The sequence below is a fragment of the Mauremys mutica genome, chromosome 4 (assembly GCF_020497125.1).
Source record: "Mauremys mutica isolate MM-2020 ecotype Southern chromosome 4, ASM2049712v1, whole genome shotgun sequence".
In the NCBI taxonomy this organism is placed as follows: domain Eukaryota; kingdom Metazoa; phylum Chordata; order Testudines; family Geoemydidae; genus Mauremys; species Mauremys mutica.
The window spans coordinates 150637512-150647178 of record NC_059075.1 but is presented as its reverse complement, the minus strand read 5'-3'; the positions used below and the strand labels follow the sequence as shown (position 1 = coordinate 150647178).

Below are 9667 nucleotides of genomic sequence, written 5' to 3'. Positions count from 1 at the left end.
CCACACCATCTTCACCATGGGCAGGACACCACCCACTTCCGGGTAGGTCATGATACTGTCAGGGACTCGAACCCCAACAGCAAAGTTCGTTGTCTGACCGCAGAGAGACAGGCAACACCAGCAAGGTCCGATCAAAAGCTCTTTATTGACAAGTGCACGCATCAATAGAAAGCAGCTCGTCTCCAGAGAGAACCAGCCCCTCTTTACTTCTTAGTTTCAGCCTATATAGACAGTTCCATTACGTCATAGATCATTCACTTGAGCAACCCACCCCCCTTTTTCTAACAACTACAAACTAGACACCTTTAATAGACATGCATGCCTAGTCCCCTATGTCTATGTCTACAACATTAGATTGTTAATAATATCTTAACAAGCACCAAAAGTTAGGAATGTAGGGGAGTTAAAAACAAACCGAAAACCAAACCAGGGAGTGAGAGTGAGGACGCTGGGAGGCTGGGCTTTCTTATCAGTTCTTCAAACGAACTGTTCCTAACATGGCACAGCTGGTACTATGCCAGGAATCCAGCCCCTCACTTATCTCACTTTTTCCCAGCGCTTTGTGAAACATGCTGCTTCTCAGTATTTTCCACTCCAGGATTACCCAGAAGCCCTTGTTAGCCTGACTTCGGTCAGGTTGGCATAACTAGTTTTGTGCTACATCTCTATTCAGGCCTAACAATACTACTTCTCTGTCCCAGGAGCAGGAGGGAAGGGGAGAGGCTCATTTGCAGAGCATGTACTCCTGCCCGTTGACCCTCCCCTGCCTCCTTCTCCCACAGCACGTCCATTTCTGGCTCCACTCCAAAAAGACCCAAGAGAGAGCGAGGGCCATACAGAGTACCGCTGCCCTGCTCGAATTTGCTACCTCCCTGCCCGGATTTGATGTCAGTGACCTTTGACCTCAGCATTCTGCACAGGCAGGGCTGGCTCTGATGGGCTGTGGGACAAGGTGCTGCAGGGGCTGTAAATAGAGAGGGGCCCCGGGGGGAGGCAGAGTCAGAACTGAGCCTCAACTATGCTTGAGTCAAGTTCCTCATCCCCTGGCTAAGTGGTTCCCCCTGGGTCCATAAGGGACTGTCGCGTTCCATAGGCCGCTGGCTGGCAGGGTCGTGCCTGGCCTCAAGGCCCTTATTATTCCGGAGCAGCGAGGCAGCGACTGCTCACAGAGGGCCCTTGCCCTGGTCTCTTTGCTCCAAGCTCCCCCACCGCCCCCTACAGAGCTCTGGCCCAGGGGAGCTGGAGAGATGAAGGGAGAATGTTGATGGATTCCCCTATCCGCCTCCTGCCACCAGAGCTCCTCCGACTTCCCAAAGGCAAGCAACTTTGTGCTGCAGTTGGGTCTCTGTATATCTCACTCAGTCAACGACATCAGCTGGCAAGCCAGGGATGGGATAAATTGGCTGCAGAGGCCCCTGCTTCAGCAGAGGGGTAAGAAACCCAGCTGGGCCATAGGACCCCATGGAAACGAGCCTCTCGGAGACTAGCTTCAGCTGGCCATTGGGACGCCTCTAGAACTAAGGCCTCTCTGCTTAGACCCACTGTAGCATGCAGAGTGAACCCAATAGAAACAAGGCTCCAGTTTTGGGGGCCTCCCCTGCTGGGCAATGGGACCCTACAGAAAGAAGCCCCCTCCTCTGAGACCGACCCCAGCTTAGATGATGATTCACACTCATCTGCCTAATTCAGGGAGAGGGGAAGAGAAAGAAAGTACCCGGGAAATTGGCTGCTTTATCTCAGAGCCCGGCTCTGTCCCCCAGCCCAGGGAAATCAGCCCACCCCGTACGGGGCAGCCAGCTCGTGAGGGGACAGGAACGGAGCTATTGAGACACATGGAGGGAAAGAGCCCATCATGAGGGCAGGGGCAGGAGCAGGGACCACAGGAGATGGACACAAAGCTTGTAGGGTGTCACCAGTCGGATAGCCAGGGCCAGATCCTGACTTCAGTGGGTGTGGGGGGTTCTCAGTATTAGACACCCCCATGAACAGGCACCCACTCCCAGAGCACAGTGGCCGTCAGGGTCACATGATTACTGTGATGGCTGAAACAAATCCCCCTTCTGGTACTAACCCGCCTGGCATGGACCCTGCGATTCCATTGGGCCGTGGATGCCAGGAGGAGCCTGGCCAGTGTGCACCCAGAAGGAAACAGGCACTGAAAGCGGACGGCCAAACCTTCCCAATGGGTGTGTCTTTCTCCCCCAGGGCTCAACACCAGAGAGGCCCCAGACCTGTGGTGCCGGGACAGGCTCCAGGACTCCGAGCGCCTGGGGTATAGAAACCTGGCCAGGGTGGGAGAGGTAAGGACTCTCGGCCGGTGCATTGCAGCAGTTCAGGTGTGGAGCTGTCTCCCCCTGCAGTGAGTGTGTCAACGAAAGCCTACGATTTATTTCCAGCTGATAGTGTTCGGCTGCAAGAGACTGAGGAGCCTGGGTTGGAGCCTTGCAAAGGGCCCCGGCTTGTGTGTGTTCCATGGATCCCTGGCCTGCGGAGCCACTGGGTCAGTGAGTTGGGAAGCTCACACCAGCTACCACCGGACCGGACCCTCGTTGGATTCCCTGCACCCTGTGGAAGCACAGGCAGGGTGTGGGGTTTGCCCAGCACCATGGCGAGTCAGGGAGCATAACCTGCCCCTGCCCTGGGCACTGGGTGAGGGACACTGAGCTCCTACTCTGGGCTGAGTCATTGCAGCGTATGTGACGCTCGTGGGAATGTCGGTGGGGTGGGGAGCGGGAATGGAAGCAGATCTAAAAGACCCCAAACCTCTAGCGGGTGAGCTGCAGGAGCTATCGCTGCTGGGAGCAGGAGGGGTCCTACTGAAGGGGGCTCCTTGGTCCATGGGACCCCAAAGGTTGGCTGCCCCAGGACTCTTCTCCACCTTGTGAGACGCTAGAGGGATTTGGAGCCTGGTTCTGGGCCATTGCAAGGGCTCTGGTTCTTTTGGTTTTAGGTCTTCGGAGAAATATTCAGCGAAGACCAGAAGAGCAGTTTCCTCCAGGCGGGGCTGCTGGCCATCCACGACCCCCTCCTCCGCGTCAGCCAGGCTGGCCTGGTGCTGACCTATTCCATCTTGGGGGAAGCCGGCCAGCTGCTAGAGGACGAGGTAACCAAAGAGGGGTCACCTGGGGAGAGACCCCCAGGGCCTTTCACCTCCAGGCCATTGAAAATCACTCCCATCCCATCCCCCATGCGCTGACCAGGGAGCAAGGAGAGGGTGACCCCAGACAGGTGCCATTGGTCGGTGCCAGCTTGTCCCCTGAGCAGCTCAAAGCAGGGCAGACCCAGCTCCCCAGCAAGGCTATTTCCTAACAGGCATCACATCAACACGACACACTGCCATTGCTCATGCTAGGGGCTGCCAACTCCCCTAGCCACCTCTGTGAGCATTTCCTCCCCGTCCGGGCCTCAGGCCGGTTCCTAGTGCTCTGGTATCGTGTTATCCCAGCCCCCCACCCGCTCTGGGAGAACTGGAGGAGTCAGTCAGCAGAGGCTGCTTAAGTGCCCCATTCACCAGAGCCACTGCCCATGGCATCACGTTAAGGACATGGGGATCCCTTGGGGAAAGGTGTCCACTTCCTCTCACCCCACGGCACTACTGCCCAAAGCCTCCCAGCCCTTCAGCTGGAGGGGGCGAGAGTGGCTGAGGGGACTCTGGGGAGTAAAGCTGAATCCCCAGCGGGGCTGGGAGGTAGAACAGCTCTGACAGGAGAACTGAGAGGAGTGAGGGCAGGAGTTAATTCCACAATGGTGGGAGAGGGGATGGAAGTCACTAGAGAAGAGACATGATTTCGTCTCGGGGGTTGGGTGGGGGAATCCGTCCCTCAGAAATGTGGAGGGATGGGGAGGAAATTTTGCTGGCTCCCGGTGCCGTTAATACTCTTCATTCTCGTGGGTGTACAAGTCTCTGACTGGATCCTTGTTCCCTTGCAACAGGGGGACATTACAGCAAAGATCATGGCCAAGCTATTTACCATCAAGTGCTTGCGCCATGTGCCCAAAGCACTGCAGGGGCTGTGCTCCATGGGACAGCCTTGAAGGGCCCCACCCTTCGCATGGCCAGAAGCTCCCACTCCCTGCCACAGGTACTGCTCTGTCTTACTATGCCTGGAGGGGGAAGGGCTGGGGGGAGCGGCCATAGAGCCCACAGCACTGAGAGAAACCAAGGCCAAGCACCTCGCTCTCACCACCCTGACCCTCCCTGCCCCCTGGAGCTGGGGCCAGGCCAGATACTGTCCCTGCCTCCATGCCCAGAGCCCAGTGTGTGTGGGCAGCAACCCTTGTGCCCTGGGTTTGGGAGTGCGGTGTTGGAGAGTTGCCTCAGCGGCGGGGACATGGGCAGGGGAGCAGGCAGGTCCATTAATGAGAAGCTGCTTTGAAGCCAGATTCATGGCTGCTCCCCATTCAGTTCCAGGATGGAGCGACTGAGGCGGATGCTCAGGAGGAAGGCCGGGCAGGTGGCTCCAGAGCCAGCAGGAAACATCAGCCAGCCTGCCCAGGAGGAGAGCGGCCCCTCTGTCCCCGCAGGCAGGGAAGAGGCTTGTGGCCAGAGTAAAGAGAGGAGCTGCTTCGCCTGCTGGAGGAGGAGGAAGACCCCAGCTCCCCTAGCTGACCCTGAGGCACCTTCTGGTCCCAAATGGAGGTGGCCTCGGGTACAGCTATGGAGTGTCCCAGTAGCGTTCCTCTAGTGGCATTGTATTGTTTTCACAGCCAGTTTCGATCGCTAGTTGCTACCCCTTGCCCTGCGGGCAGGGCATTGAGCGGCACCCATTGCCGGCCACCTGGGTGTGGAGATCGAGGAGGGTGAAGGGAGGAGCAACCCTGAGCATCTGCCATCCAGCTCCATCCAATCTAGAGCAAGTAAGTAGAGTTCTCCAGAGCCATCCCCAGTGTGGTGGGAATATCCCACCACTAGGGCTCCAAGCCTGTCCCTTGTCAGGGTTTGTTCCCCAGGTTGAGGGTTCCTGTGCCCTGGGGTGGGATGTGTCGGGAGGAGAAATTGCCTCAGCAGAGGGGAGGTGGGCAGGGGAGCAGGCAGGCTCGTTAATGAGAGGCTGCTTTGAAGCCAGACTCATGGCTGCTCCCCACTCAGTTCCAGGATGAGGCGAATCAGGCAGATGCTCAGGAGGAAGGCCGGGCAGGTGGCTCCAGAGCCAGCAGAAAACATCAGGCAGCCTGCCCAGGTGGAGAGTGGCCCCTCTGTCCCCGCGGGCGGGGAAGAGGCTCGTGGCCAGGGGAAAGGGAGGAGCTGCTTTGCCTGCTGGAGGAGGCGGAAGACAGCAGTTCCTCTAGCTGACCCGGAGGCACCTTCTGGGCCGAAAAGGAAGTGGCCCCGGGTTCAGCTGTGGAGCAGAGAGCCAGGGGAGGGCAGGAGCCGGGGACGGCAGCTCTGGGGCTTCCTTTGCAGGAAGCCAAGGAGCCAGGAGCTGCGCCCCAGGGCCCAGCAGAAGCCGCCAACCACCATGGCAGCTGAGGGGCCCTGCACCAGCCCCACCCTGGCCCCGGAGGAGCCTCCCGCCAGCACCACCCTGGCCACGGAGGAGCCTCCCGCCAGCACCACCCTGGCCCCAGAGGAGCCTCCCGCCAGCACCACCCTGGCCCTAGAGGAGCCTCCCGCCAGCACCATCCTGGCCACGGAGGAGCCTCCCGCCAGCATCACCCTGGCCCCAGAGGAGCCTCCCACCAGCACCATCCTGGCCACGGAGGAGCCTCCCACCAGCACCACCCTGGCCACGGAGGAGCCTCCCGCCAGCACCACCCTGGCCCCAGAGGAGCCTCCCGCCAGCACCACCCTGGCCACGGAGGAGCCTCCCGCCAGCACCACCCTGGCCCCAGAGGAGCCTCCCGCCAGCACCATCCTGGCCACGGAGGAGCCTCCCGCCAGCCCCACCCTGGCCCCAGAGGAGCCTCCCGCCAGCCCCACTCTGGTCCAAGAGGAGCTTCCCGCCAGCCCCACCTTGGCCCCAGAGGTGACTCCTGCCAGCCCCACCCTGGCCCCGGAGGAGCCTCCCGCCAGCCCCACCTTGGCCCCAGAGGAGCCTCCCGCCAGCCCCAGCCTGGCCCCAGAGGAGCCTCCCGCCAGCCCCACTCTGGTCCCAGAGGAGCCTCCCGCCAGCCCCACCTTGGCCCCAGAGGAGCCTCCTGCCAGCCCCACCCTGGCCCCGGAGGAGCCTCCCGCCAGCCCCACCTTGGTCCCAGAGGAGCCTCCCGCCAGCCCCAGCCTGGCACTAGTGGCACCTCCTCCCAGGCCAGAACAGGAGTTCAGTGACAGCACCAGCTCCGTATTCTCCTGCGGGGCCAGCAGCTCCTCCGTGGGGTCTGGCAGCCCTGAGTTTCGAGGCTCCCTCTTTGCAGGTGAGGGGAGACCCAGGGGAAAGGGAGGAGGACTGGGGCGGTGGGGGACTAGTAACACCCTATGCCCATGGGCTCGCCAAGGCGCCGGGACTGACCCACATGAGCCCCACTAACACCAGTGGGGGTGGCACAGCCACGCCCCATAGCAGCGGATGCTGGGCGGAGTTGGGGAGCTCCAGCTTCCCCTGATCATGTTGCGGGGGGCTGACTGCCACGGGGCCCTGAGGCTGATGGGGCTGAGGGCGTCTCTGGGAGGGGCAGGGTGGGGCCCTCGCCACCATGGGGCTCCTTGCAGAGAAAGGGGAAACATGGAGCCTTCTCTGTCCACTACATCCCCCCAGCAGCAGAAGGGATTAAACTTTCTCCTTCCCTCCCTGGTGCAGACACCCCCAGTGCCCAGGTGTGGTGGGGTGAGGAGGAGGAAGAGGAGGAGGATTCGACCCCCATCACGGTGATCCAGCAGCACCTCCAGGGCAGAGCTGAGGTACAAAAATCCCCCAGCTGCTCTGCCCCCGAGTCTGTCCTGCTCCTTGTTCCATCCCCACCCAGGCACGGGGGGCCTTGTACCAGAGAATCCCTCACCCCCAATGGGGGGACACATCTCCTCTGTGATCTAGCACCCCAAAGTGGGGACATTTGTCCCACACAGGCCAAGGTTTCCGCTCCCCGCAGACACTGTCCCAGTTCCAACCCCATGTCTGTGCAGGGCGACACTGGTTTCGGGAAGGGGGAGGCTTTCCCTGTCCAACCCCATGGAGGTCCTGAGCCCTGGAGCTGGTTTGGGTTGGGCGGGGAGGTCCCTATGTAACAGACTCTCCCCCCCCCCCCCCCAGCTGGTGGCGGACAGGGCCAAACAGCTCCGCTTCCTCCACGCTGTGCCGCGTCTCTGCTTCTCGGCACAGAAGCAGGGGCGGGACACCCTGGAGCCCCCGGTCTCCAAAGCGGCCCTCGTGGAGAGCATTGCGGTGAGTGGGACCCCGTGCCCGGCCCTGGGGCGAGGGAGCCAGATATGGGAGGAAGCGCTAGTGGGGCTGGAGCGGGAAGCAGAAGACAGGGGGTCCTGGGGCGGAGCGCTGGGGAGCAGGGAAGGGGAGAATTGTGACACTGATGGGGAGCTGGCAGTGCGGGAGGGGAGGGAGGAGTTGGGGGGGAGAGGGGGAAGGAAGTTTGATGGATGGGAGGAATGGAGGGGCCCAGCTGGTTGGGGGTGGGGGTGACACTGGCTGTTTCTGCAGAGCACTTTGGGCTCCTCCCGGGGAAGTGCCAGTGCGTCTGCAGGGCCTGAGTCTCACATGCAGTTTTGTTTCCTTGGGGTCTCCCAGGAGCTGATTGAAAATCTCCCTGGTCCCGTCAGAGCCAAGCTCCATCATGCCCAGCTCCATGGCCGCAGTTTGCAGCCTCAGGTACCAGGACCCTCCCGTCCAGCTACCCTAACCCTGGTGCTGACCGGGCCCAGAGCCGGGAGTCACAGCTCCTCCCCCGCCTAGGTTCCCCCCGGCTGTGGCTTTTCCCATCCCCCAGCAGAGGAGGCGGGAGCGTCCCCTCTTTCCTGTCCGGGGGGTTGATTTCACTCCAGGAACGTTACAGCGGCCTTAGGGAGGGGATCACTGCGGGGGAGGGGGTCATGTCCATGTTGGCAGTGCCAGCGCTACGCTGGTGCTGCAAAGTGTAACATGGGCTCCTCTCTCCTGCCAGCAAACTGAAGCCACCGCTTGCCCTGGAGCTAGAATCTTGCCTCCTGTGGGCTCTTCTGAACAGGATGTGCAGCCTGGGCACTGGGCAGGACACCACACACTTCCGGGTAGGTCCTGATCCTACTTCTCTGGCCCAGGAGCAGGAGCAAGCTCTGGTCCCTGCTCCCTCGCTTTGATGGAGCTGCTGAGAATAGGGAAGGGGTGGGCAGAGCTGGGAACAGGCCCGGGACAAACTGGCAGGGGGGCCCCTTCCCTCCAGAGGGGATTGCATTACCCCTCCATGGTTGATCCCAGCCTTCCCTCCTCTCCTCATTCTCTGATCTCCTGCCAGGACTCTCCTGGCCATCCTACCTCCCACCCATTGCAGTTTGGCTGGTCCATACTCTGCTGGGTACCAGGCCCTGCACAGAGAATTGCTAAGTGCAAGGATTGACAAGGCAGCAGGCATCCGGCCATGAACTCTTGCTAAGTGTCCCTGGAGTGATGTGAATGGGAGAGGCCAGGATGTGCCTTTTGAGTCTTGCCAGGGCTCCTGGAGAATCCTCCTAATTGTCCCCTGACTGGTGTAGCCCCATGTCCCATGACTGACGGGTGATCCCTCTTCTTGCAGGCTCTGTACATCAACTATTCGCAGAGCCTGGACATCCTGCTCAGGGGCCTTCTAACAGAGACCCCCACCATGGAGAAGCTGCAGCACCTCCTGGAGGTGAGTAGAATGGACGGTCTGGGGTGGAATTGCCCCTGAACCCTGTGGGAGGGCAGCAAAGGAGAGACTAGAAGAGCCACGTTTCCATTGTGTCCTCCCAGCTTGGACCCAGCCGGCCACACGTTCCCAGAGCTGCCAGTGCAGGGGGAAGGAGCTGGGACTGTCAGCCAGAGCTCTGCACGGTTGCATTAAGCACTAACAGTGATCACCAGGGCTGGCTGGGGCCTGAGAGACTGAACCCCCTTTTCAAGCTCTGCGACCAGGGCTCGGCTACTCCACCCTGAGCACAAAGTCTCAGCCCCTTGGGGAGGGGGAGAGGCTGGTTTGTAGAGCATGTACGCCTGCCCGCTGACCCTCCCCTGCCTCCTTCTCCCGCAGCACATCCATCACTCTCTCCTGGCAAACAACACCCAGGAGAGAGCCAGGGCCGTCCAGACCAGCGCGGCCCTGCTCCAGTTTGCCACCTCCCTGCCTGGATTTGACGTAAGTGACCTCTGACCCCAGCATCCTGCAGAGTCAAGTTCCTCATCCCCTGGCTAATTGGTCCCCCCCGGGTCCGTAAGGGACTGCGTTCCATAGGCCGCTGGCTGGCAGGGTCGTGCCTGGCCTCAGGGCCCTTGTTATTGCGGAGCAGCGAGGCAGCGACTGCTCAGCGAGTGCCCTTGCCCTGCTCCCTTTGCTCCGAGCTCCCTTGGGAACAGAGAGGATGAGGGCTCTCACTCCTCTCCCCCAGCGCCTCCTACAGAGGGGTGGGAGCAGAGCTCAGGTCCAGGGGTGCTGGGGAGCTGAAGGGAGAATGGTGATGGATTCCCCTCTCCTCCTCCTTCCACCAGACCTCCTCCACCTTCTCCAAGGCAGGTGAATTTGTGCTGCAGCTGGGTCTCTGTGTATCCCACCCAGCCAGTGACATCAGTCG

At 60.9% G+C, this 9667-nt stretch overlaps 1 long non-coding RNA gene across 1 annotated transcript; it reads left to right on the top strand.

Annotated features, from left to right (window-relative positions):
* Positions 1 to 2212: 2212 nt before the first annotated feature.
* LOC123368393 lies at positions 2213 to 4070 on the top strand. Its single transcript, XR_006578762.1, has 3 exons — positions 2213 to 2300; positions 2951 to 3103; positions 3934 to 4070. It is a non-coding gene; the product is annotated as an uncharacterized LOC123368393 (long non-coding RNA).
* Positions 4071 to 9667: the final 5597 nt, after the last annotated feature.